Source organism: Dama dama, chromosome 19 (genome assembly GCF_033118175.1).
Source record: "Dama dama isolate Ldn47 chromosome 19, ASM3311817v1, whole genome shotgun sequence".
NCBI lineage: Eukaryota > Metazoa > Chordata > Mammalia > Artiodactyla > Cervidae > Dama > Dama dama.
This window is the reverse complement of record NC_083699.1, coordinates 35,943,701-35,967,932: the sequence shown is the minus strand read 5'-3', so window position 1 is coordinate 35,967,932 and position 24,232 is coordinate 35,943,701. Positions and strand designations below refer to the sequence as shown.

At 42.7% G+C, this 24,232-nt stretch overlaps 1 protein-coding gene and 1 non-coding gene across 6 annotated transcripts in view; one reads left to right on the top strand and one right to left on the bottom strand.

Annotated features, from left to right (window-relative positions):
* KLHL24 (kelch like family member 24) overlaps nt 1–4,231 on the bottom strand; it is a 38,166-nt gene extending 33,935 nt beyond the window's left edge. The window contains exon 1 of one of the 5 annotated variants that reach the window (XM_061166678.1): nt 4,077–4,231. The gene's annotated coding sequence lies outside the window, so the exon portion shown is untranslated. Of the gene's footprint in view, nt 1–4,040 lie in introns of all 5 variants that reach the window. The other 4 variants (XM_061166674.1, XM_061166677.1, XM_061166676.1 and 1 more) reach the window with 4 other exon arrangements.
* LOC133074340 (U4 spliceosomal RNA) lies at nt 2,262–2,408 on the top strand. Its single transcript, XR_009697175.1, has one exon. It is a non-coding gene; the product is annotated as a U4 spliceosomal RNA (small nuclear RNA).
* Nucleotides 4,232–24,232: the final 20,001 nt, after the last annotated feature.

The following is a 24,232-nucleotide window of genomic DNA, read 5'->3' as shown; positions in this document are numbered from 1 at the left end:
AACATGTAAATTTGTTATTTAAAAATAACTAGAAAACCATATTTAACATAGAACTATCTGAAACCAAGCAGTTTTTTCACCCCATTTTCTCAAACGCTGATTTATTTGACCCATTCAATGACCACTTTCTAAAAACTGTAAATTTATACTCTTAAATTTTCAACTTAAAACTTTACTCTTGGAGTAGTGGTTCCCGAAACAAATTTTACAAATGCAGTATTTAAAGTCCAGTCTTCAAGCTATTATTTTCAACATTTCTATTTTTCTTATGAAACTACCAGTAACATATTTACACACCATATGATACTAGAAACCAACAAAAGCTTTACATTTCTTTGTCTAGAATGATACCAAGTTATTATCCCTTGTTTACATGAACCTCAAATAGTCAATACATTATTACTTTGATTAATGAGATAAAGAGAAATAAGAGGTATCCAATGATGAAAATTTTAGGAGTGCTTAAACAGTGTGTCAGACTAAACAATTATGGTCCTATAACTGAAAAAAAAAATACTGTCTTCTCTCAAATCACACAACAAAAAAATTGAATTTCTCCATTCACTGTTTTTCTCCCTTCATTTAAAACTTTTGGCTACTAATATTCCCAAACCCCCAAAGGAAGAAAAAAAGTTGTTGATCATCAGACATCATACCTGGTATTAAGCTATCCTATCAAACCTACTTGTCATGTAAACTTAAATGTCTTTGGTTTTCTCTTGCTAGAAACATGCTTCCTTTAGGTATCTAATGCATTGTTTTATTTTAACATCTTCAAGACCTACAGATACATAGTCATGTTTTCTTTTAGCAAAAGTGTTTTTGGTTCTATTAGAATTAATTGAATCTGCAAGGACACTACCCGGTACTCTGTCACTTGAATAAGTTTGAGATCCAATCTTTTACTACACGGCTGCTCTATGTGCAAAAGCACTTTTAAGTCTGTGATTTTTATCTACCTTGTGGTAATACAAATGATTTGCAGAAGTACGTTTTAGAAAGCACTGAGTAAAGAGCAAAGTCTAGTGACTTTTAGACATCAATTTAGGAGACTTTAAGATGTGCCAAATGCTAAAAAATGGCAGCCCTTAGGTGATAAATTTAGGCAGAGTGACAAACTCTTTACTTTAAAAAATTTGGCTTAGCTAGTGTTCTTAACAGGAGAAAGAATAAAGGTTTCAAAATGTCAGCAATTGTCAAGTGGCCATATACTCTGTTTCAGTCAAAACAGAAATAGAATCATATAAAATATATATGCTTTTATATTTCATACACTTATGAGGATATACTAGGATATTTTATTTACATTTTTATACAGTTCATACCTAAATATTTATTGAAAAAGGATGTCCCAAATTCCTAGGTAAGAAAAAAGTATATACAAAAATAACTATTTTTTGTAAAATAAATAGTATTTTTTGTTTTTCACAGGCTTGACCTTCGGGTTTTAAGTAAATGGCAGAAAAAACAAGGAAGCTAAAACAATGTTTTTTGAAAAGGCATTAAGTACTTTTAGCAACTTGGACAAAAGCCAAGAAAGTTTAAATTAAAGCTGATAGTAAGCTCCAACTCAGAATATTATTTCTTCTTCCTGTTTAGAGACTAAGTCTCAGGCTTTGTCTGGGTAAGAAGGCTTATGAGTGGTGGTTTTATTTTTTTTATAAAGGTTAGAGGTTTGCATCTTGTACTTATTTAGAAATGTTAAATGCCTTCAATGCATAAGCGATGAGGCAGTTCAGGATCACAGAGGCTGCTCCTTTTGGTGTAGTCATTCCAACTTGAATTTTAAAAATAAATTAAGAATGCATAACCAATGAGAACTATTCAAATGCAATTCTTTCTTCACCCAAGGAGCTCAATCTACCTTCTACAGAAATGCACTTTCTTGGGTGAATACCTACAGATTTATAGGAAAAAAAAATCTGGTAAAACCCTGGTATCCTATTAAATCAGATTAGGAAAACCGCATCTTCAACACACTGTGGCTAAAACAATTGTTTTTGTAGATTTTATAACTGTCATCATAGAAGAGTGAGCTATGATGTTTGTTTCTGCAAACAACTCATCTAAACCTGAGTACAGAAGAATTCACTTTCTGGAGGAGGTGGGGGAGGATATCATCAAGCTATCTTTTTTTCAGATTTTAAACTTTTTATTTTGTATTGGGGTACAGCCGATTGACAGGAAGTTGCGGTAGTTTCAGGTGAACAGAGAAAGGCTTCAGCCACACAAAGCTATCTTTTTAAAAAAAACAGAATTCTAGCTTTGCGCAGTGGCAGTGAGGTAGCCAATGAGGTTTATCCAAGGCGCGATTATTGCTAATTGAAAACTAAAAAAACAGAATTCTAATTTCACATTTTAGTTGACAGGAGGCAGATTTTTAATCTATTTTCCGTACTTAACAAAAACCAACCTCGCTGGTGGGCCTAAACGGTCTTAGCTGCAAATATCACGATTTTTAAAAGCTGTTCAAGAGAGCAAATGATTACTCATTAAACTCCACTAAAATTAACTGAAGAAGAGTCAATCTGCCTTAAGGCTGACTGTGAGGCACTCTAAAATGTGGCGTTAGGGTGCTGTGAAAGTCGCTCAGCGGTGCCGGACTCTGCGACCCCCATGGACTGTAGCCTGCCAGGCCTCAGGCCGGAATACTGGAGTGGGCAGCCAGTCCCTTCTCCAGGGGATCTTCCCAACCCAGGGATCGAATCCAGGTCTCCCGCGTTGCAGGCGGATTCTTTACGGTCTGAGCCACTAGGGAAGCGCTATTTAAACCTAGTTTACAGAACAGGCAAACAGTAATTCGCCTGAGGGCTCTTTCCACCATCTGGGTGGACTAGGGGACCGAGTTAAAGAGGGTTAATTATCCGGTCCTTCGCGGGCCCCAGAACTGCCTACAAGCTCAGACAGAAGCCGTGGCGGCCACCCAGCGATGGCGGGGCAGTTGGTCCTCGCGCCGGCAGGCTCGGGCGCGGAAGCGCGCGCCGCCAGCGGCTCCGCTCGGGCCTCAGCTGCCGAAGAGGCAAGCGCGCGCTCCCGCGTGTCCTCCAGATCACCTTCAGCGGGGCGGGGAATAACGGCCTGGGCACGTCCACCCAGCGACAAGACACCGGCCAATAAACACGCGGAAGCCGCCCGGTCGTTCCGCCCTCAAGCACCCGCAGGGCCCCAATCCTCACGGCCTTAACAGTCTTTGCCCCGAGAGTCCGGAGCCTGGGGGCGGGGCCGTTACGAACTAAATTAAGAAACCCAGGCCTGGAGTGGGGGGAAGGAGGCGAGGTTAGGCGGGGACTCCCGTCAGCGGCTCCCCCGCTCCCCCGCCCGACTCGGCTCCCGGGGGACTGTCGTTCCAGGGCCCGGATCCCGGCGCGGGCCCCGCGGCAAGCAGTGGTAAACAAAGGCTCCCGGGCGGTGGGGGCGGGGGTAACGGTCAGGTGACGGCGCCGAGCACGTTTCGCAACCGCTTTAATAGGACTTCTCTGGCCCCCAGCCCTGGGACCCACCTTGACCCCGTCAGTCCTCCCCGTCCGGAACAAACTGTCGCCCCCACCAAACGCGAAAGCTTGATTTTAGACCTCTGCATTCTTAGCGCGCTTCCTTCGGTTAAAGAAGAGCAGCGCTCCGTTCGAAGCCCATCGACAACATGCGAGACCCCTCTCCCCCGGCCCTGTCCGCCAGCTGCCCCCAGTCCCTCAGGCGGGGTGACTGACCCGCACCTGCTGCCCCCGGCCCCAGAGGCCATGCCCCTCCCAACCCGCCCCCGGCGGGCGCGCCAGCAGCGTCGCGGTTCCGGGGCGGTAATGCCAGCCTTTCAGTGCCTTGCCTTTCAGAGTGTCGTTACGGAAACGGGGCTAACGACCCCCAGGAGATTCCCAGAGACCCCCCCTCGCCCCAGACAAGGGCCCTGCAGTCCCAGCCACTATCTCTCCTCAGACCCTCCTCTGGCTTCGAGAGGCCGGCGGCCGTTGGCTTCCCTCCGGCAGACACCCCCGTAGGCGTGACCTGGGCCGCCCCTCCGCCCCCGGCTCTGGCCGGTTCCTCGCCTTTCGGTCAGTCCCGGATCTGTCATCCCCGGGTACCTCTCGGCGAAGGCTGGAAGAGGCCAGCAGCAGTGGCCAACAGCAGCGGCCTCCGCGCTCCCTTAGCAGCCGGCGGCGCAGCGCTCTCTCCAGCGCCGGCGTCTCCTGGAGCCACCAGCCCTTCCACAGCTCACAACAAAGGAAACATGTGACCGCTCCGGCCAAAACACTGAGCGTCACGCACCTCTGGCCAATCCGAGGGGGCTCCCCCGTCCCGGGGCACCCTGGGAGATGTAGTCCCCATTCCGGGGGCTGGCTGCTCGGCCGCTAGGATTTCCCACTACAGTTCGGGTGTCCGGTGCGAAGCTTAACAAGATCCGATCCAAGGGCTGCTGATTCAGAAACAGTTTTAGGTAGATATAGGTTAAGGAAATACATACGTCTTAGGAGACTTGTGGGAAACTCAGGTGTTTATTGCCACGTCCCAAGGCAAAAGCTCATAACCAAGAGTGTGGAGAACCCTAGATTTTGGGGGACTAGGCTCAGAGATCTTTTCATTTGACCCTTTGGTATACAATCGGGAAATATGAGGACCTGAGAAGTGAAAGGGACTAGAACCCCTGTAGCTAGACAGGGCAGGGAAACCAAATTTCTCTGTAAATCTGTTACTGGCACCTGTGTCATTCTGGGTTGTTGTTGTTTAGTAGCTATGTCCGACTCTGCGACTGCACGGACTGCAGCATGCCAGACTTTGTCCTCCACTATCTCCCCGGAGTTTGCTCAAATTCATGTCCATTGAGTTGGTGATGCTATCAAACCATCTTACCCTCTGCTGCCCTCTTCTCCTTTTGCCTTCAGTCTTTCAAGGCAAAGGGTCTTTTCCAGTGAGTCCGCTCTTCCCAACAGGTGGTCAAAGTATTGGAGCTTCAGCATCAGTCCTTCCGATGAATATTCAGGATTGATTTCCTTTACAATTGACTGGTTTGATCTCCTTGCTGTCCAAAGGACTCTGCGTAGTCTTCTCCAGCACCACAATTTCAGCCCCACCATCAAAAAACCTGATGCTGGGAAAGAATGAGGGCAGGAGGAGAAGGAGGCGACAGAGGATGAGATGGTTGGATGGCATCATTGACTCAATGGACATAAATTTGAGCAAACTCTGGGAGATAGTGAAGGACAGGGAAGACTGGCCTGCTGCAGTCCATGGGGGTCGCAAAGAATCAGACACAACTGAGTGACTAAACAACAATAGCCTTCTTTATGCTCCAGTGCTCATGTTGTGTAGATGACTACTGGGAAAACCATAGCTTTGACTATACTGACCTTTGTTGGCAAAGATTACATTTTTATTTTAAACTTGTGTGCAAATCAAAGTTATCACAAATCCCTGTTTTCTGAAGCAGATGCTCCAAAAGACATTATTTTGTCTTTTTGTTTCTGCAAATATTTTTTTTTCAAAATTGAGTGTATCTCCAAATTTTGAAACATTTAACTAGTTTTTGGTTTCTGATATCAGAATTACAACTTCTCTCTCTCCCTAAGGGCTTCCCTGATAGCTCAGTTGGTAAAGAATCTGCCTGCAATTCAGGAGATCTCGGTTTGATTCTTGTGTCAGGAAGATCTGCTGGAGAAGGGATAGGCTACCCACTCCTGTACTCTTGGGCTTCCCTTGCAGCTCAGATGGTCAAGAATCCGCCTGCAATGCAGGAGACCTGGGTTTGATCCCTGGGTTGGGAAGATCCCCTGGGGAAGGGAACAGCTACCCACTCCAGTATTCTGGCCTGGAGAATTCCATGGACTACATAGTCCATGGGGTTGCAAAGAGTCGGACAGGACAGAGCAACTTTCTTTCTCTTCCTACTTTAGGAATACAGTCAAGACTTTGCAACTGTCACTTTCTTTCTCTTCTTATTTTATGAATACAGTCAAGCCTTTGTGAAATAAGAGGACGTGCATATTCCAGTGATTGGAGGTGTAAATATTGGTAATATAGAAGGCTTGTGTCCAGGCCTTTTAAACATGATTTTTAGTCCTCTTTTCCATCTGTTATTAAAAATTAAATTACCTACCATTTATTGAGTTTCCTTCTAAGCTGCAAACAGAGTGCTAAGTACTTTGCATATATCCTTTAGTCTTCATAATAACCCAGCAAGAGAGTGTTATCCCATTTTACAGGTGAAGAGGTTAAGCCACGGAGAGGATAAGGATTTAGCACTGGTCACTCAGTTATTGTTTTTTCAAAATTAAAATGTTTTAAATATATGTATTATTTGATTGCATTGGGTCTTAGTTGCAGCACATAGGCTCTTCACTGCGTTATGCGGGATCTTTCATTATGGAGCATAGATTCTCTAGCTGTGTCACATGGGCTTATTTCTCTTCGGCCTGTGGGATCTTAGTTCCTCAACCAGGGATTGAACTTGCGTCCTCTGTATTGCAAGGCAAATTCTTAACCACTGGACCACCAAGGAAGTTCCCCCAGTTTTTTTGAATTATTACTTTTTTTTGGAGTTTGGTTGGTTTACAATGTGTTAGTTTCTGCCGCACAGCAAAGTGAATCAGTTATATGTATACACATACCCCCTCTTTCTTGGGTTTCCTTCCCATTTAGGTATTCACAGAGGATAGAGTAGAGTTCCCTCTGCTATACAGTAGATTCTAATTAGTTATCTGTTGTATACAATACATAGTAGTGTATATGTATCAATCCTAATCTTCCAATTCATCCCAACCTCCTTTCCCCCTTGGTATCCATAAGTTTGTTCTCTACATCTGTGTCTCTATTTCTGCTTTGTAAATAAGTTCATCTACTATTTTTCTAGATTCTACATATGCTTGATATTATACAGTATTTGTGTTTCTCTTTCTGATGTACTTCACTCTGTATGACAGTTTAGGCCTATCCACATCTCTGCCAGTGGAACAGTTTCATTCCTTTTTCTGGCTGAGGTCACTCAGCTATTATGTGTTGAGGCTGGCATTCACACATTTAAAAATAATTATGTAAATATAGGTACACAATTGTCTTTCTAAAAAGTGTATTTACAAAGTTAAATATTTTAAATCTAGTAGTGCAACAGTAGTTCTGTCTCCCATCCTTCCTTAGTTCTGATTTTCCATAAGTAACCAGTTTCAACTATTTGACCTATTCTGATATTTACATTATCTTTCCATTTGAAAGTGAAAGTGTTAGTTGTTCAGTTATGTCTGACTCTTTGCAACCCGATGGACTGCAGCCAGGTTTCTCTGTCCATGGAATTCTCCAGGCAAGAATATAGTAGTGGGTAGCCGTTCCCTTCTCCAGGAGAGCTTCCTGATCCAGGGATTGAACCCAGGTCTCCTACATTGCAGGCAGATTCTTTACTGTCTGAGCCACCAAGGAATGACATATGGGTATTTCCTATTAAGGGAGCTGTCATCCCTATCCCCCATCCTTCCAATATCATAAATTTATGGTTAAATAATTATTTAATGTTCATATTATAAGATATTTATTTATTATTGAATGATAAGATAAACAGTATACAACTTACTTTCATGGATGTCTTCTCATTTTTCCTTGGGTAGGCAGGCAGCTAAGCACCTGTGGGGTCTCATTGCCGTCACAAAGTTCCAACTCCCTGGGAGTGCATTTCGGGTTCTTCTTGATGCACCTTGAGGCTCCCCTCCGCAGCCTGAACACCAGCCTCAGTGAACTTCCCGTAGGACTCTTGGCCAAAGAGCTCTTGCTGTCTGTCTCCAGACCATTCCCATCTGTATCCTGCTCCCTAGCTCTCTTATGCTCTCTCCTCTCTTTCAGCCCCTTTACTAGGCTAGCTCCTGCTTTTCCTCCCAGGAGTCAGCGTGTGGGTCCTCTCTCTTGGAAACCCTCCATTCCTCCTCATTGCCCTCTGGGCTAAATATCTCCCCTTGTCTTCCCACAGCCACTGGTCCTTACCTCCTTCCCAGCAGTCATCATACTGATTGTGTGACATCACTCTAATGCAGGAGTTAAGGGCTGTCATTCTCTGTGCACCTGAAAATCTGTGTACTGCTTATAGTCAGCCCTCCACACATCTCTGCTATCCGTATCCCTGCTTCCATATCCACAGATTCAACCAACCCTGGATGGTGTAGTACTGCAGTATTTACCACTGCAAAAAAAAAAAATCTGCATATAAATGGATCTTTGCAGTTCAAACCCTTGTTGTTTAAGGGTCAACTGTATTTATATGCCTTTCCCAACTGAGTACTCTCTCAAATTCCTGAAGTCAGGGATGATGGCTTATTCATTTTGTGTTGTAGTATACCTAGTAGATGTTCAGTATCTGTTAACTGGTGGATGGATCTCTACTTCTTAGGTTAAGGGGACTTGAGAGGGAAAAAAAAAGTGCCTCGAGACCATTTGGGATCCACTTGAATTGATTTGCACAGCGAGGTCCTCAGATTCTCTTGGGGCAGATGGCTGCGAGTTGATCAGTCACTGAGAGTGGAAGGTAGTGAGGGGACTCACAGGACAGCAGCCCCAAGAGACAGGACTATTGGAGGGTGGGGAGCTCCTCAGGCAACCCCCAGAATAGAGGTGATTCCGAGATTGGTAGAGAGCCCTGGGATCTATGCCTACGCTACAAATCAGTGAGCACCACCACTGGTGGCCTTGTCCTCAGGTGGGGCTGGAATAGAAGCAGAGCTGTCAAGTCCAGGGCAATCTGCTGAAACTGATTGTTAAGTGAGTTATTAATTTTTATTAAAAAAATTTTTTTTAAATTTATGGCACATGCGATCTTAAGTCCCCCAACCAGGGATTGCATCCAAGCCCCCTTCAGTGGAATCGTGGAGCCCTAATCACTAGACCACCAGGGAAGTCCCATAACACGATATATTTTAGGCAGTGTTTACAATCCAGGTCAGCTTAGTTATTTGAAGGAGGCAGCTACTCAGAGTGAGGGGAATCAGACAGTTTTCAGAACTATTTCCTCTCCTTCCAGGGATATAGCAAACTGCTCTCTAGTCTGTCTTCTTGCACATCCCACATGGAAGGCCATGTTTTACTCTCCAGAGCGTTCATGACAGCCTTTATGATTTGAAGGTGGCCAAGCATCCAGAGTTCCTCCAGTCATTCTTTTTTTTTTTTTTCCCCAGCCATTCTTTATTGCACTCCAGCCCGCTCCTCTTCCCCATGCAGATGATGTTTGGGAGGTAGTAAGTCATCACTCCCTAAACATACCACACACTTCCAGACCACCCTGCCTCTGCTCTAGGTCCCTTGCACTTGAAATCTCTCCATCTCTAAATCTAGGAGAAATATTGGTCATCCTTTAAGGTTTAACTCTGATGCCAGCTGTTCTGATCCTCTCCTCTCCCTCACCTGTTATGAAATTGTGCACACCTCCCACATCCTTTATAATGTGACACGAGCACTGTGTTTATACCAAGCTCTTGAATGCAACTGGATTCTTCAACCAGTTCTGGGCTTAGCACATTTGTGCCACCCCTGCAATAAAAGCCCCAGCTGCAAAGCTCTGAAGAGTGAAGATTTTAGAAAGAGAGGTTTTACAGAGAGGGTTTCACAAAGAGAGAATACATGGCATCTCACACCACACAGCTCCATAACAATTCCCCTTACACATCTCTGTGGCCTCACCGGGGCTCCTCCTCAGTACCAGCTACTTCTCTTTTCCCACCTCACACCCTGTCTCTGGGCCTTTCTCCAGCCACAATCTTGGGGTTTCTCCTTCTCCTTTATCTCTACAACCTTCCTCCTAGACAATCCCCTCTAGCCCTCTGCCTTCATCTCTTTTTCAGTAATTTGCATTATTCACACTCATCACCTTTCAAACAACAGAGTTCCATTCTTCAGAAGACAGAGACTACCATAAATAAAAAAGTATCTCAGTATGCCCCACCCCTACCCTGTTTTCCTCCACAGATGTATTTAACACCTCAGCTAGTCTGTTACACAATACCTCCTCAGAGTGCTGAGTGAAGACATGAGTGAACACAATACACTATTTGCTCACGGCACCTAAGCCTCTCCAGTCTTGAGGCCCACCCCTCTCCCTTCTCTGGTAAGAAGAGAAGTGACTCATCTCTGCAGCTCTTTTGGATGCAGAAGTCTGACTCTCTCCGGCTCTATAGCTACCTCCTGGGTTGTCCCACTCCTACCGAGACAGCCATAGATCCCACTAGGCCAGTTAAACCTTAGGGTCAAACATAATAGCTTTAGGATTTAACCAGGTAGACATAGTTGGAAAATTTTCCATTTTGAGATCCAGGAAAAGAGGTGAGTTTTCTGTCACCTGGAAAGTCAGCTCCCTACCCCCTCCTGACTTTTTCCTTCTGAAACAACAGTGTTTCGTCTGGGAGTGGGGTGGGAGGGTGACAATCCTTGTTTTCTTTCTTCTGGAAACCATCTTTCACAGGTTGAAGTCAGTGGGGTGCCAGAAACTGTTACCTAGGTGGCCTTGGATCCTGTTTGTGACCAAGCTTGCCACAGCAGACGCAGGTAAGGATGGTTGGTTATCACTGTGAGCCCTGGGCTCTGACTTCAGGAGACTGGGGCATACTTGCATCCTCCTGGCATAGGATGCCGGTCCCTGTTTGTTTCCGCCTCAAATGGCAACCCACTCCAGTACTCTTGCCTGGAGAATCCCATGGACAGAGGAGCCTGGTAGGTTACAGTCCATGGGGTCGCAAAGAGTCAGACACGACTGAGTGACTTCACTTTTTTTTTTTTCAAGGGCATCTGATTTCACCCCCTCTCTTCTTCTTTGATTACTTCCTCAGTTGTGAGAATTCAGGTGGGCCCTCTGGTCTCTGAAGAAGCATGATGTTTTGGAAGTGACTCCTGCCCTGACTGCTCTAGGTAGGCCTGATTTGCCAAAGGACACCTCATAGCACCTTGTCACATGACTTGCTGCAAAACCCTCTCAGGTATCAACACATACGGAAAATGTCTTCTCCTGCTTCTGGTGTCTACCAGTTTTAAACAATGACCATAATCCCACTTCTAGCACTGCTCAGCATCTTGTCTCAGTCATAGGTGGCTGTGAGTCCATATGGAATTCCTGCTGCTGGTCCCAGCAGACTTTGCCTCCATCTCCAGTTTCTTGCCGCCCTGTGACATTTAAGAGGCATGTACTAACTCCAACTTGATCTTCCTCTGCTGTCTCTGGCACTGTCTTTCGAAATGCCTGCAGTTTCTGACAGTGCGTCTTGTCCATCTTTGGTTCCCTTTTGCTTGATGGGCAACCTTCCAGAAATCTTTCAGCAGGTATAAACAGGGCTGGACCTGACCACGAATATCTGCAGCAGACGTCTCCTGTTCTTGAGAGATTCCATCCAGTTTCTTAAGAAACTGTGTTGGCTGAGGCTGGCACACCTGTCTCCAACCCAAGAATTCTCAGTTTAGTAAGCGTGCCTGTCACTGTGCTCATTTTAGGCTCTGTCAGAAGCCTCTGTTGTGAACAATGCAACCTCCCCAAAACCTGAATGCAGATTCCAGAGCAGTTCCCACACACTGCTAGTCCAGGACCACCCTAATTTTTGCTATATCATTTTTCAGTCCCTTACATAGCTTAGCACTTTGACAGTCATATTCTCTGTCTCCCTATAAAGACTTGAAATCTTAGGTATTTCTACTGGGGCTTTAGACTTGAAGAGTCTAGGTTCAAAATTTAGTTTTGTTTCTTACCAGTATATATCCTTGAGTAAATCACTTCATCTTCCTCAGTTTTCTCATCTGTAAAAAAATGAGGATAAAAATACCTACCTCATAGAATTGTTACGAAGACAAAATGAGAATAAAAAATACAGTTCCTTCAATATAATAAGAGCTGAACAGCAACCAAAATTATTACTGTTATTATTATTGTCCCTTCCCCCACCAATTCTAGCTATGTCCTCAATGCCTTGTCTTTTGCTTTAGGTAGGCAAAAGAAGGAAAGCAAGGAAGAGTGAAAGAACTTATAACCTCTATAAACCTAGATTTGACAAATAAACCTGAAGAAATGAAGTGATTTAGAAAACCCAGAACCCAAAACCAGACTTTCTGAACACTCACCACGGTCCTGTCCTCTAACTTCTTTTGTCTGGGCATTTATAATATTTAAAAAAGAAAGAGATTGCCCTTAAGATGTAGAAAAGCAGTTTGCCTCTGGTCATACAATATCCACACTCAAAGACCACTGAGATTAAACCATGGTTACCTTTGAGTTGTAGACCAAGGGACTAGGGGTAGAGATTGAGGGAGACCTTTTTGTTTCTGTCAGTAAGCTTTTTTTTTTCTTCAAAAAAAAAAATTATTTATTTTTTGCTGTGCTGGGTCTTTGTTGCTGCATGGGCTTTTCTCTAGTTGCGGTGAGCAGGGGCTATTCTCTAATTGCAGTGCACCGGCTTTTCATTGAGGTGGCTTCTTGTTGCAGAGCATGGAGTCTAGGGCATGCGGACTTCCCTAGTTACAACACCTGGTCTCCGTAGTCATGGCTCCCAGGCTCTAGAGCACAGGCTCAATAGTTGTAGCGCATGAACTTCATTGCTCTGCAGCATATGGGATCTTTCTGCATCAAGAGTCGAACAGTGTCTCCTGCATTGGCAGGTGGATTCTGTACCACTGAGCCACCAGGGAAGCCCCTCAAAAAGCTTTTGACATTAAAAGACAAATAAACAACTATGCACATACATACACGTTTCAAATAAAAAAAAAAAAGTTTTAAAAAGCCTTTCCCTAACTGATGAGATTAAATTAAGCACCCTGCTAACTATTGCACAATCTCCTTTGCTTCCAGCCCCAGATCTCTCTGTAACTGGCCTAGAAAACAGTGAGGGCTCCCAGGTCACCAGCACACAGGGACAGATACTCTGACCCTGTTTACGACAGCATCGCAAACGCATACTTAACATATTTTGGAAAGGCTGCCTGCTTCTATTACTGGTACATGAAAGTTTTGCTCCGGTAGCAAATCTCTAAATTTAGATGCTTTTCAGGATGAACTCTGAATGATCTTTGTCCCCAACACTAGTGAGGAATTGGAGGGCACCTTGCTTTTTGTTTATTAATTTAAATACCAGAGGTGAAGTTTTATAATGTGAAACGTTTGAAGATTGCCATATTAATGGAAAATATAACAAACACAAGGGAGTATCTATGATTTCTCCTTTAGGTTTCTCATAAAAATTTCACCTTGGGTTCCTTTTTTTTTCCTTGAGTGTGCAAATCATTATTATAGTAGAGTAATACATCATAATAGTACTTTTCACATTCAAGTGAAATAAAAACAAATCCAAGGTAAAAATTCTTATCCTGGTAACTCTATGGAGGTGATTAGAATGAATCCAGTTTAGGAATTTAGTTCTTGTATGCTTAATTCAAGATGCTTAAATGATGTCATTTTAATTGAAGAAAAGACAATTTGACTAATGAGAGAAATTTAAGGAATGCTGAATTTAATGGAGAATCAGGTCCTTGAGAGACTGGCCCCAACAGAATATTTTTTTGTTTGTACAGTCAAAGGTATTTTTTGTGTGTGTACAGTACAAGGTATTTTTATATTTATTTTAAAAATTTTACTGGGGTTTACTTGACAGTATAGTTTGATGATTTGATGTACATATATATTGTGAAATGGCTACCCCAATCAAGCTAATTAACATATCTATCACCTCAGACAGTTACTGGTTTCTTCTTTTCCTTTTTTTTTCACAGTTTATTCTTAAATGCATAATAGATTCTAAGACAACACTTCATTCTAGCTATAGGTGGCAACTGTTATGGCAGGGAATCCAAATGTTTAAGCAGGAATAGAATTAAAGCTCATCATTGCCTCAGGCATAAGGAACAACTTTTTGCCAGAGTTCTAAATTCCACCTGTGATCTGGGGGCCCTTCCCTGCGGCCTTTGCTTTTAACTCTCCAAGTTTCTTCTGCTCCTCTGTTTTTGCTTGAACACCTTATCTTCCTCGTCCATCTCCTTGGCCTGCTTGGGCTGCTTCAGGGGCTTCTTACCACCTTTGCAGCTGGACATGGTGCCTGCCACCCCTTTCCCCGATTTTCCTTTTCTTAAGTGGTGAGAAGAGGCTTCCCAGGTGGGAAGGGGAAGGTATATAAATGACTACTAATTCCCAGGTGGCTCAATAGTAAAGAATCCACCTGCCAAGGCAGGAGACAGCAGGACATGTGGGTTAGGTCTCTGGATTGGGAAGATTTCCCCTGGAGAAGGAAATGGCAACCTACTCCAGTATTCTTGCCTGGAGAATCCCACGGACAGAGGAGTCTGGAGGGCTACAGTCCATGAGGTTGCAAGAGTTAGACACAACTAAACAACAACAATGGAAGCAGAGAACAGAATGGTTCTGATAGGAGCTGGGGTTGGAAGGTGGCAGAATGGAAGGATGTGGATCAAAGGAGATAAAGTTTCAGTTATGCAAGGTGAATAAGTACTAGAGATCTAACATATGACAACATGAGTATAGTTAACAGTATTTTACTGTATACCTGAAGTTTGCTAGAAGTGTAGATGTTAAGTGTTCTCACCACATGTGCTTGTATGCTGCATGCTCAGTCGTGTCCGACTCTTTGTAGCCCTCCAGGCTCTTCTGTCCATGGGATTTCCCAGGCACGAATACTGGAGTGGGTTGCCATTTCCTCCTCTAAAGGATCTTCTCAACCTAGGGGTTGAACCCACATCTCCTGTGTCTCCTGCATTGGCAGGTGGATTCTTTACGGCCAATCCACCAGGGAAGCCCTCTCTGATTCTAGTTTCAACATTTTTTAGATTCCACACACAAATGATGTCATTAGGTATTTATCATTCTGTGTTTGGCTTATTTTCACTTAGTGTAATGTCCTTTACATGCATCCATGTTGTTGCACGTAGCAAGATTTCCTTCCTTTTTAAGGCTGAATAATATTCCAATACATGTATATACCCAACATTGTTTCTTTATGGAGAGTCAAGAAGGTAACTTTGGATTCAGATGGACTGAGTTCAGATCCTAACTTTATTACCACTGACATAGTGATAGTGGATGGTTTATTTAATTGCTCTGATGTTCAGCTTCTTTATATGAAATGTAATAATACCATTTTCCTATAAGAATTAAATGACTGCTTCTGGTAAGCGCACATAGACCCCCAACAAACAGTTAAGTATTATTCAATCAGGACATAGTGGTAGATATTATTTTGTAAAATATAACAATAATTACTATTATGACAGGACATGATGTATTGACAAATCTTCACAAAGAAGATCCTTCCTGTTTAACAAGAAACCGCATGGGGTAATGGAAAAAATACACAGAGAAAAGAGGAGTTCTAGGGAGCCCTGCCATAACTTAGTCACACTGGACACCTCACCTAATCTCCTGGTGTCTCAGTTTCCTCATCTGTAAAAGCAGCACTGTGCTTTGCACCCATGAAGGTGTTTGGTTAAAGTATTTCTAGAGGCCTGTCTAGTTTTAGAAGTACAGGAGAAAATTTGTGAATTTTTTTGATTGAAAGGACTTCAGTGGAAAAGTTCTTTTGTTTCAACAAGCACCCAAATCAGGACATTCCTGGGGGCGTATAGAACTCTTTAGGAAAGAGCTGGGTGGATATAAGAGGTCACGAATGACCAGAAATCATGTTCTAACTCTGAGAGTGAAAAGCCTGCTTGATAGGGTAATGGGGTTTGGGGAGGACGCAGCTGCTTCCTTTGGGATCACACTGAACTCGGGTCCTCGTGTGAACTTTTAAAACTCTCCCACACCCTCCCAAAAGCCTTTCCCAGCTGAATCCCTGGATCAGTGCCACCTGCCCCTGTAGCCCCGCTGCCCCTCCCTCCAAGTTACCCCACTCCTGTGTGTCACCTTAGTTTGCCCTGCTCACAGCCCTTCTTGTGAGACTCATTACTTCCCCAAATTTAACCCCAGCTCTTCCTATTTTTACTTCCTAACTCAGGGACTTTTGGGAGTACATAATCACATGCCCTAGGGAATTATGACAGCACTGGCTCTCACGCTCCCTCTTACCTTCTGATTATTAATCTCTTGCTTTAAAAAGAAGAAATAAGTAGTTTTTAAAGTTCCTTTCCTCTAAATTTTAAAGTATTATGTGCCAACTATAGAAAACTTTAGAGGGTTAAGGAAGAAATTGGATATCATTTATAATCTTTCAACCCAAAGAGAGCTACGTGTTAGCAATATATTTCTTTTATTTCTTTGTATCTGTATTTATAGTGTATCTATAGCTATTTATTGGAGAAGGAAATAGCGACCCACTCCAATATTCTTGCCTAGAGAATTCCATGGACAGAGGAGCCTGGTGGGCTATAGCCCTTGGGGTCACAAAGAGTCGGACATGACTGACTAGCACTTTCTTACTTTCTACAACTATTTATACATATTTTTGCATATTTAATACTATACATGAAAAATATACTGATATATCACCATTTAATAGGTGGCTTTCTATTTCCTTCTCTCTGATCTAGGTTGACCTCTTGGCAATCCCAATGACACTGACCTGCAGTGTGGAACTGGCTTACATCAGCATGTTATTACTAATTATTGAGATGAGTTAGAGTTCTACAGGCTAAAAAAAGATGTCACTCCCCGAACTGACGGTGATTTAGGCTCATCAACTCTGCAGACATGAATCCCAGGACAAATTTATTGTTTTTTTAAAAAATTTCTTAGCATACAATTATTTACATGTTCCCTTATTTTTTATTTTTCATTTTATTTTTATATTCCTCCCTTTCACTTTTTATTAAAGAGGAATTGGCAACAATATTAAAGTAAATCTTTAATACAAATATTACTCATAATGCCATTATGCTATCAGTACAACTATTGATATTTAAACATTTTGTATACATTTCACACAGGCTCAGAATTTGATGACATACTATTATATACATTTGGGCTTCCATGGTAGCCCAGCTGGTAAAGAACCTGCCTGCATTGCAGGAGACCCTGGTTCTATTCCTGGGTCAGGAAGATTCCCCTGGAGGAGGGCATGGCAACCCACTCCAGTATTCTTGCCTGGGAAATCTCGTGGACAGAGGAACCTGGTGGGCTACAGTCCATGGGGTCGCCAAGAGTCAAATACTACTGAGTGACTAAGCACAGCACATATACATTTAAATTTTTTAATTTAAGACTATGTTAGGAATATTTTCTGTGGTTTATTAAGTCCACCCACTTAACTGTTTTCTCTAACTTTATATTAATAATAAGAACAGTAATGGCCAACATTTACTGAGCCCTATTCTAGGTGTTTATTAAGTACTTTACCTGCATTGTCTTACTTAATCTCCACAACAGCACTGTGAGGTAGCAAGTATCATTAATTAGGTAGCCTCCTTTTTCAAATGGGATAACAGATTCAGAGATATTAACTAGTTTGCCCAAAGGCTGGAGTGTAGTAGAAAGTCTGACTCTGGGTTCTGTGCTTCTTTTGAATCAATACACAGTTCTTATTGCTTAATAATGTACCTTGGTAGGTGTGCTGTATTTTGCTCAACTACTCCTTTTGTTTTGGATACTTATGTTGCATCAGTTTTTTCCCAATTTTGATGACCTTGCAATGGACCTCTTCCTGGATATAGATTTCTGCTTCTGCGGCATGATTGCCTCATGGTTAGTTCACAGAAGTGGAAAGGGAAAATAATTTTATTCAATGATTTTATTCAAAGGGAGCTTGTTGGAGGAGCTGTTGGGGGGAAAACAGAAGAATTTATTCAGCTCTTTTGCCAAAGGCTCTGTCCCTGAGCCCCACTCTATGGAGTTGGGGGAGGTAGGGCGGTAGTGAGAGTTGAGCATTGTGGAATCTGGTCCCTTTCAAGCTGTGTTTAGGGCCTCTCTTGTTATGGAACACCGGACTTCCTGTTACTGCTATATTTATTAAGGACATTTAAACTTATTTTGTTACCCCCACTTTAAGAAAAAGACCGTTTTTCTTCTTTGTATCCCAGAGCTTGACATAGTGCTCTTTATTATTTTTTTTTATTATTATTATTTTTTTCCAGTGGGTTTTGTCATACATTGATATGAATCAGCCATGGATTTACATGTATTCCCAATCCCGATCCCCCCTCCCACCTCCCTCTCCACCCGATTCCTCTGGGTCTTCCCAGTGCACCAGGCCGGAGCACTTGTCTCGTGCATCCCACCTGGGCTGGTGATCTGTTTCACCATAGATAGTATACATGCTGTTCTTTTGAAATATCCCACCCTCACATTCTCCCACAAAGTTCAAAAGTCTGTTCTGTATTTCTGTGTCTCTTTTTCTGTTCTGCATATAGGGTTATCATTATCACCTTTCTAAATTCCATATACATGTGTCAGTATGCTGTAATGTTCTTTATCTTTCTGGCTTACTTCACTCTGTATAAGGGGCTCCAGCTTCATCCATCTCATTAGGACTGGTTCAAATGAATTCTTTTTAATGGCTGAGTAATATTCCATGGTGTATATGTACCACAGCTTCCTTATCCATTCATCTGCTGATGGGCATCTAGGTTGCTTCCATGTCCTGGCTATTATGAACAGTGCTGCGATGAACATTGGGGTGCACGTGTCTCTTTCAGATCTAGTTTCCTCAGTGTGTATGCCCAGAAGTGGGATTGCTGGGTCATATGGCAGTTCTATTTCCAGTTTTTTAAGAAATCTCCACACTGTTTTCCATAGCGGCTGTACTAGTTTGCATTCCCACCAACAGTGTAAGAGGGTTCCCTTTTCTCCACACCCTCTCCAGCATTTATTGCTTGTAGACTTTTGGATAGCAGCCATCCTGGCTGGCGTGTAATGGTACCTCATTGTGGTTTTGATTTGCATTTCTCTAATAATGAGTGATGTTGAGCATCTTTTCATGTGTTTGTTAGCCATCTGTATGTCTTCTTTGGAGAACTGTCTGTTTAGTTCTTTGGCCCATTTTTTGATTGGGTCATTTATTTTTCTGGAATTGAGCTGCAGGAGTTGCTTGTATAGTTTTGAGATTAATCCTTTGTCTGTTTCTTCATTTGCTATTATTTTCTCCCAATCTGAGGGCTGTCTTTTCACCTTACTTATAGTTTCCTTTGTAGTGCAAAAGCTTTTAAGTTTCATTAGGTCCCATTTGTTTAGTTTTGCTTTTATTTCCAATATTCTGGGAGGTGGGTCATAGAGGATCTTGCTTTGATTTATGTCGGAGAATGTTTTGCCTATGTTCTCCTCTAGGAGTTTTATAGTTTCTGGTCTTACATTTAGATCTTTAATCCATTTTGAGTTTATTTTTGTGTATGGTGTTAGAAAGTGTTCTAGTTTCATTCTTTTACAAGTGGTTGACCAGTTTTCCCAGCACCACTTGTTAAAGAGGTTGTCTTTTTTCCATTGTATATCCTTGCCTCCTTTGTCAAAGATAAGGTGTCCATAGGTTCGTGGATTTATCTCTGGGCTTTCTATTCTGTTCCATTGATCTATATTTCTGTCTTTGTGCCAGTACCATACTGTCTTGATGACTGTGGCTTTGTAGTAGAGTCTGAAGTCAGGCAGGTTGATTCCTCCAGCTCCATTCTTCTTTCTCAAGATTACTTTGGCTATTCGAGGTTTTTTGTATTTCCATACAAATTGTGAAATTCTTCGGTCTAGTTCTGTGAAAAATACCGTTGGTAGCTTGATAGGGATTGCATTGAATCTATAGACTGCTTTGGGTAGAATAGCCATTTTGACAATATTAATTCTTCCAATCCATGAACACAGTATGTTTCTCCATCTGTTTGTGTCCTCTTTGATTTCTTTCATCAGTGTTTTATAGTTTTCTATGTATAGGTCCTTTGTTTCTTTAGGTAGATATACTCCTAAGTATTTTATTCTTTTTGTTGCAATGGTGAATGGTATTGTTTCCTTAATTTCTCTGTCTGTTTTTTCATTGTTAGTATATAGGAATGCAAGGGATTTCTGTGTGTTAATTTTATATCCTGCAACTTTACTATATTCATTGATTAGCTCTAGTAATTTTCTGGTAGAGTCTTTAGGGTTTTCTATGTAGAGGATCATGTCATCTGCAAACAGTGAGAGTTTTACTTCTTCTTTTCCTATCTGGATTCCTTTTACTTGACATAGTGCTCTTTAAATAGTAAGTGTTTGATAAATGCATGTTGAGTAAATAAGTGAAGGATAAAGACCTCTTTTAACTTTGAACCCTCAGTTTCCATTGAACTAACTGTGATAGTTAATTAAATACCTAGTCAGGATCTGTATTGAGCATCAGGATGGGTTAAGTCTCTTTATTTTGATGCTTTTGGGAGCTTTGCTGACACTGGAAGCTTCTGTCCTTCATGTGAGTATGTGTGCTCAGTCGCTTCAGTCGTATCCGACTATGACCGCCATCAACTGTAGCCTACCAGGCTCCTCTGTCCACAGGGATCCTCCAGGCAAGAATACCAGCGTGTGTTGCCATTTCCTTCTCCATCTGTCCTTCCCAGGGTTAGCAAATCCCTACCAATAGCAAAAAATGTCCTGGAAGTGCAAACCAACCAACTCCAGATTATATCCCAACCATCTGCTTTATTGGGTGCTCACAGGACTCAACTTTGGGCCACTGTTCCCTTGTCCTAATCTCCCCAGGGCTATGTACCTGACAACTAAGGACAGCCCCAGTGCACCAGAGTTGACTGAAATCATTCAAGCTAGCCAACCTTAAACCTGCTTACCTTAAAAAAAAAAAAACAAAAAAACCCTGCTAACCTTTATTCCTTCCTGTGAAGACCATAATAAAGGCTCTTGCCCATATTTTCCCCTCAATTCCTCCACTCCCTCATCAACTCTTCTGCTTCCCCACATGGCCCTGTTTGGCACAATGTACCCCTTTGGGAACTGTGAACAACAGTCTTTTCAATGGCAATCACCTCCTCCTGTGCTGGCCTCATTATACTTGAATAATAATATAACCTACATCATAAAACTTCCCTGGTGGCTCAGGGTAAAGAAATCTGCCTGCAGTGCAGGAGATGCTGGAGACACAGGAGATATGGGTTCGTTCCCTGATTAGGGAAGATCCCGTGGAGGAAGGCATGGCAACCTACTTCAGTATTCTTGTCAGAAGAATCCCATGGACAGAGGAGCCTAGCAGGCTACAGTCCATGGGATCGCAAAGAGTTGGACGTAACTGAAGTGACTGAGCACAGCACGCACATCTTAAAACAGATACTAAAGTTGACAATGACTAAGATGATGGGTGAAACATTGTAACCATGTAAGGGAACAGTCCGACTGCAAGATGTAACTGACAGTAGTAGTCAGTAGTACCTGTCAAGATACCTGAGATAGTATCTGAGAAGGACATGACTCTTCTATAAGGTAACTGCCTTGATATCCCTGGGATGCCAGGCTGGTGTGGACTTGGGAACCCAAGAAGGTGGGATCAAGGTTGTCTGAGGTTCCAAGGCAGGGATTTGGTTACAAATCATTCCCATTCTATTAGCTGGTTCAGAGTAGAACTGGCCACAAGATGAGGGTGTAAAAGTCTGAATTATTGGTCCAGGCACCTCAAATTGTCCAGGAATGAAATTTGCCCTGGAGTGTAAAGTGAACTTGCAGCTGAGAGAGAGGTGAAATATAAAGCAGAGCAGGGAGCTGGACAGTGCTGCTGGAGACCTTTCCTTTTTTTATTTCACAGGTTTCCAGCCTTTTTTGAAGAACTATTGGGAGCTGGGGGGCTTAAGGTCTGGTTGATGGCTCTGACCCCGTTCAGAATCAGAGAACTTCTATTTGAGACACTTAATGGTAACAGCAAAGCTTGGTAACAGCAAAGTGTGGCAGTGGCAAGTGCAGACAGCTAGAAAGAGCAAAACTGCTGAGCACTCAGATTGTCTGAGGGAGTCTCTGTGCCATTAACTATAGCCAGGAGCTACCCAAATTCCTACTGATGTCACCACCAGAAATAAAATCTGACTCCTCCACACTGTTACCTTCACTAACAAAATGTTGTGTTTGTCTTGTGTGCTGAGGGCACGACCAAGAGCTGGGATGAGGGTGCTGCTGGCTGGGTGGGCAGCCAGAAGGGCAGAGCTGGGAGGCAGGGGCTTGGCAGAAGCCAAGGGCTGGGTCACCAACAGGCTCAAACAGGATCCGGGTGAGCTATGGGCATAAAGAGGCATTAGATTAGTAAACCATCAGAGGGAAGCTGGGTTCTCTGGTTTACAAACAGATTCTGAACCAGGGGAGTAGATAAGGCAGAAATGGAGGCTGGAGGACTAGAGAGAGCACCAGGAAATTTCCAAATTTCGGGCATAGCTCTCCTTGGGTTAAGTTTTTTCTTTTTTAAAAAGAAACTGGATTAAGTTGAGTTAATCAGGGACGGATCAGGTTTTTTAATTGAAATTTAATTTGAAAATTAATCAATTTTTACAGACAGCTGCACCCACAGGATGGTCTTTCTAGGCCTTCAGGGAACCAGACCTCTCAGGGAAGTGCAGTGCTCGCCTGCATCCTCCCTTCCCCAGAAGCCCATGACAGATGGCAGACTGGGCATTTATGCCTTTAGCCTTTAGCAGAGGGCATTCATTTGTGCATCAGGGATCAACTTTGGATTTTTCCTCAGGACGCAGCCTCCTACCTCTGGGGAAAGGAATGAGGGGTGAAATTATATATAACATAGAAAGTAGTGTAAAGATATGGAATAAGCCAGTCACAATTCTGCTTTTCAAAGACAGTCACCTGTCTTCTGCATCTGTGAAATAGACACAATTACTATGCTGGATTGTTGCATGAGATGAGGGAGAAGCTATTTAATATTTTGATGTTTCATTTCTTTTCATTAAGCACTTTAAAATTGGAATCATATTGTGTATATATATTTTTTTTTTTCTCACATTTTTCCTTAACAAATATCATGACTATTCTCTTTCTCTCTCTCTTTTTTTAAGCCCCACCATATGGCTTGCAGTATCTTAGCTCCCTGACCAGGATGGAACCCAGGCCCCTGCAGTAGAAGCACAGATTCTTAACCACTGCACTGCTAGGGAAGTCCTTACAACTGTTTTCATGGTTACAAATATACTGTGTGTGCACGTGTTCCAATACAATTACCTACAAAGTAGATGATGCATCAGATTTTGTTGGGGGGCAGCTGGCTGACTCTGGGTGTAGGGAGTCCAATGCCTGGCCTGCCCCGGTACAGAACAAGAGGTAGCCATTGATAATGTCACAATTGACAGTGAAAATGAAGATGTTCTGCTCCGGGATTCAGAGGTTAATCGGTCACATTTCTATTTAGAGGAAACTCAGCATCTATGACAGATAGGGTGCTGGGGGATAAGCTGGCACGAGATGAGATCTAAACAGACTGCCTTTTGTTTAAATCTGTTTAAACCCCAGTTAGTCTGGGGTTCTCTGAGTCCATATTTATACCTAACACGGTGGCATGAATTCTGTTAGAGAGGAAAGCTAAGACCTTATCTGTAAGTAAAATTCCAGGAAGCCCCAGAAAAGATGGGTGATTTTTGTTCTCTGTGGCCCTGCCTTTCACCATAATTTTGGAAGTATATCTGGGCCCTGCCTCTGGGGGCAGATTGGGTGCAGGCCAGAGCCAAGGACTTGACAAAAATACTTTTTTAAACTGTCACTTTGAATGATTGCTTTATATTCTATCACATGATCAAAACATAATTTATTTATCCCTTTTCATTATGCTGAGTATTTAAGTTGCTTCTAGTTTGCTGTTAAAGTACTATAAAGCAGTGGTCTCCAACTGCTTTTGGGCACCAGGGACCAGTTTCATGGAAGACAGTTTTTCCACGGACCAGGTCAGGGGGATGGTTTTGGGGTGATTCAAGCTCATTACATTTATTGTGCATTTTATTTCTATTATTATTATTACATCAGCTCCACCTCAGATCATGAGGCATTAGACCCCAGAGACTGGGGACCCCTGCTATAAAGAACATGTTGTTACATAAATCATTCTCTTAAATTTGACCTATTCTATCAGTATTAGATGGGAAGAAAGCTATTTTAACATTTTGGTGTGTTCCCTTCTAGTCTTTTTATTTGGCATTTAAAAATGATTAGAATCACTCTGTATATATAATTTTATTCCACCTTTTTTCTTAGTAATATATCGTGACTGTTCTCATGGTTAGGTTTTGTTTATAGATATGATTAGGTCAGCATCTGAAAGCCTGCTGCTGCTACTGCTGCTAAGTCGCCTCAGTCGTGTCCGACTCTGTGCGACCCCATAGACGGCAGCCCACCGGCTCCCCCATCCCTGGATTCTCC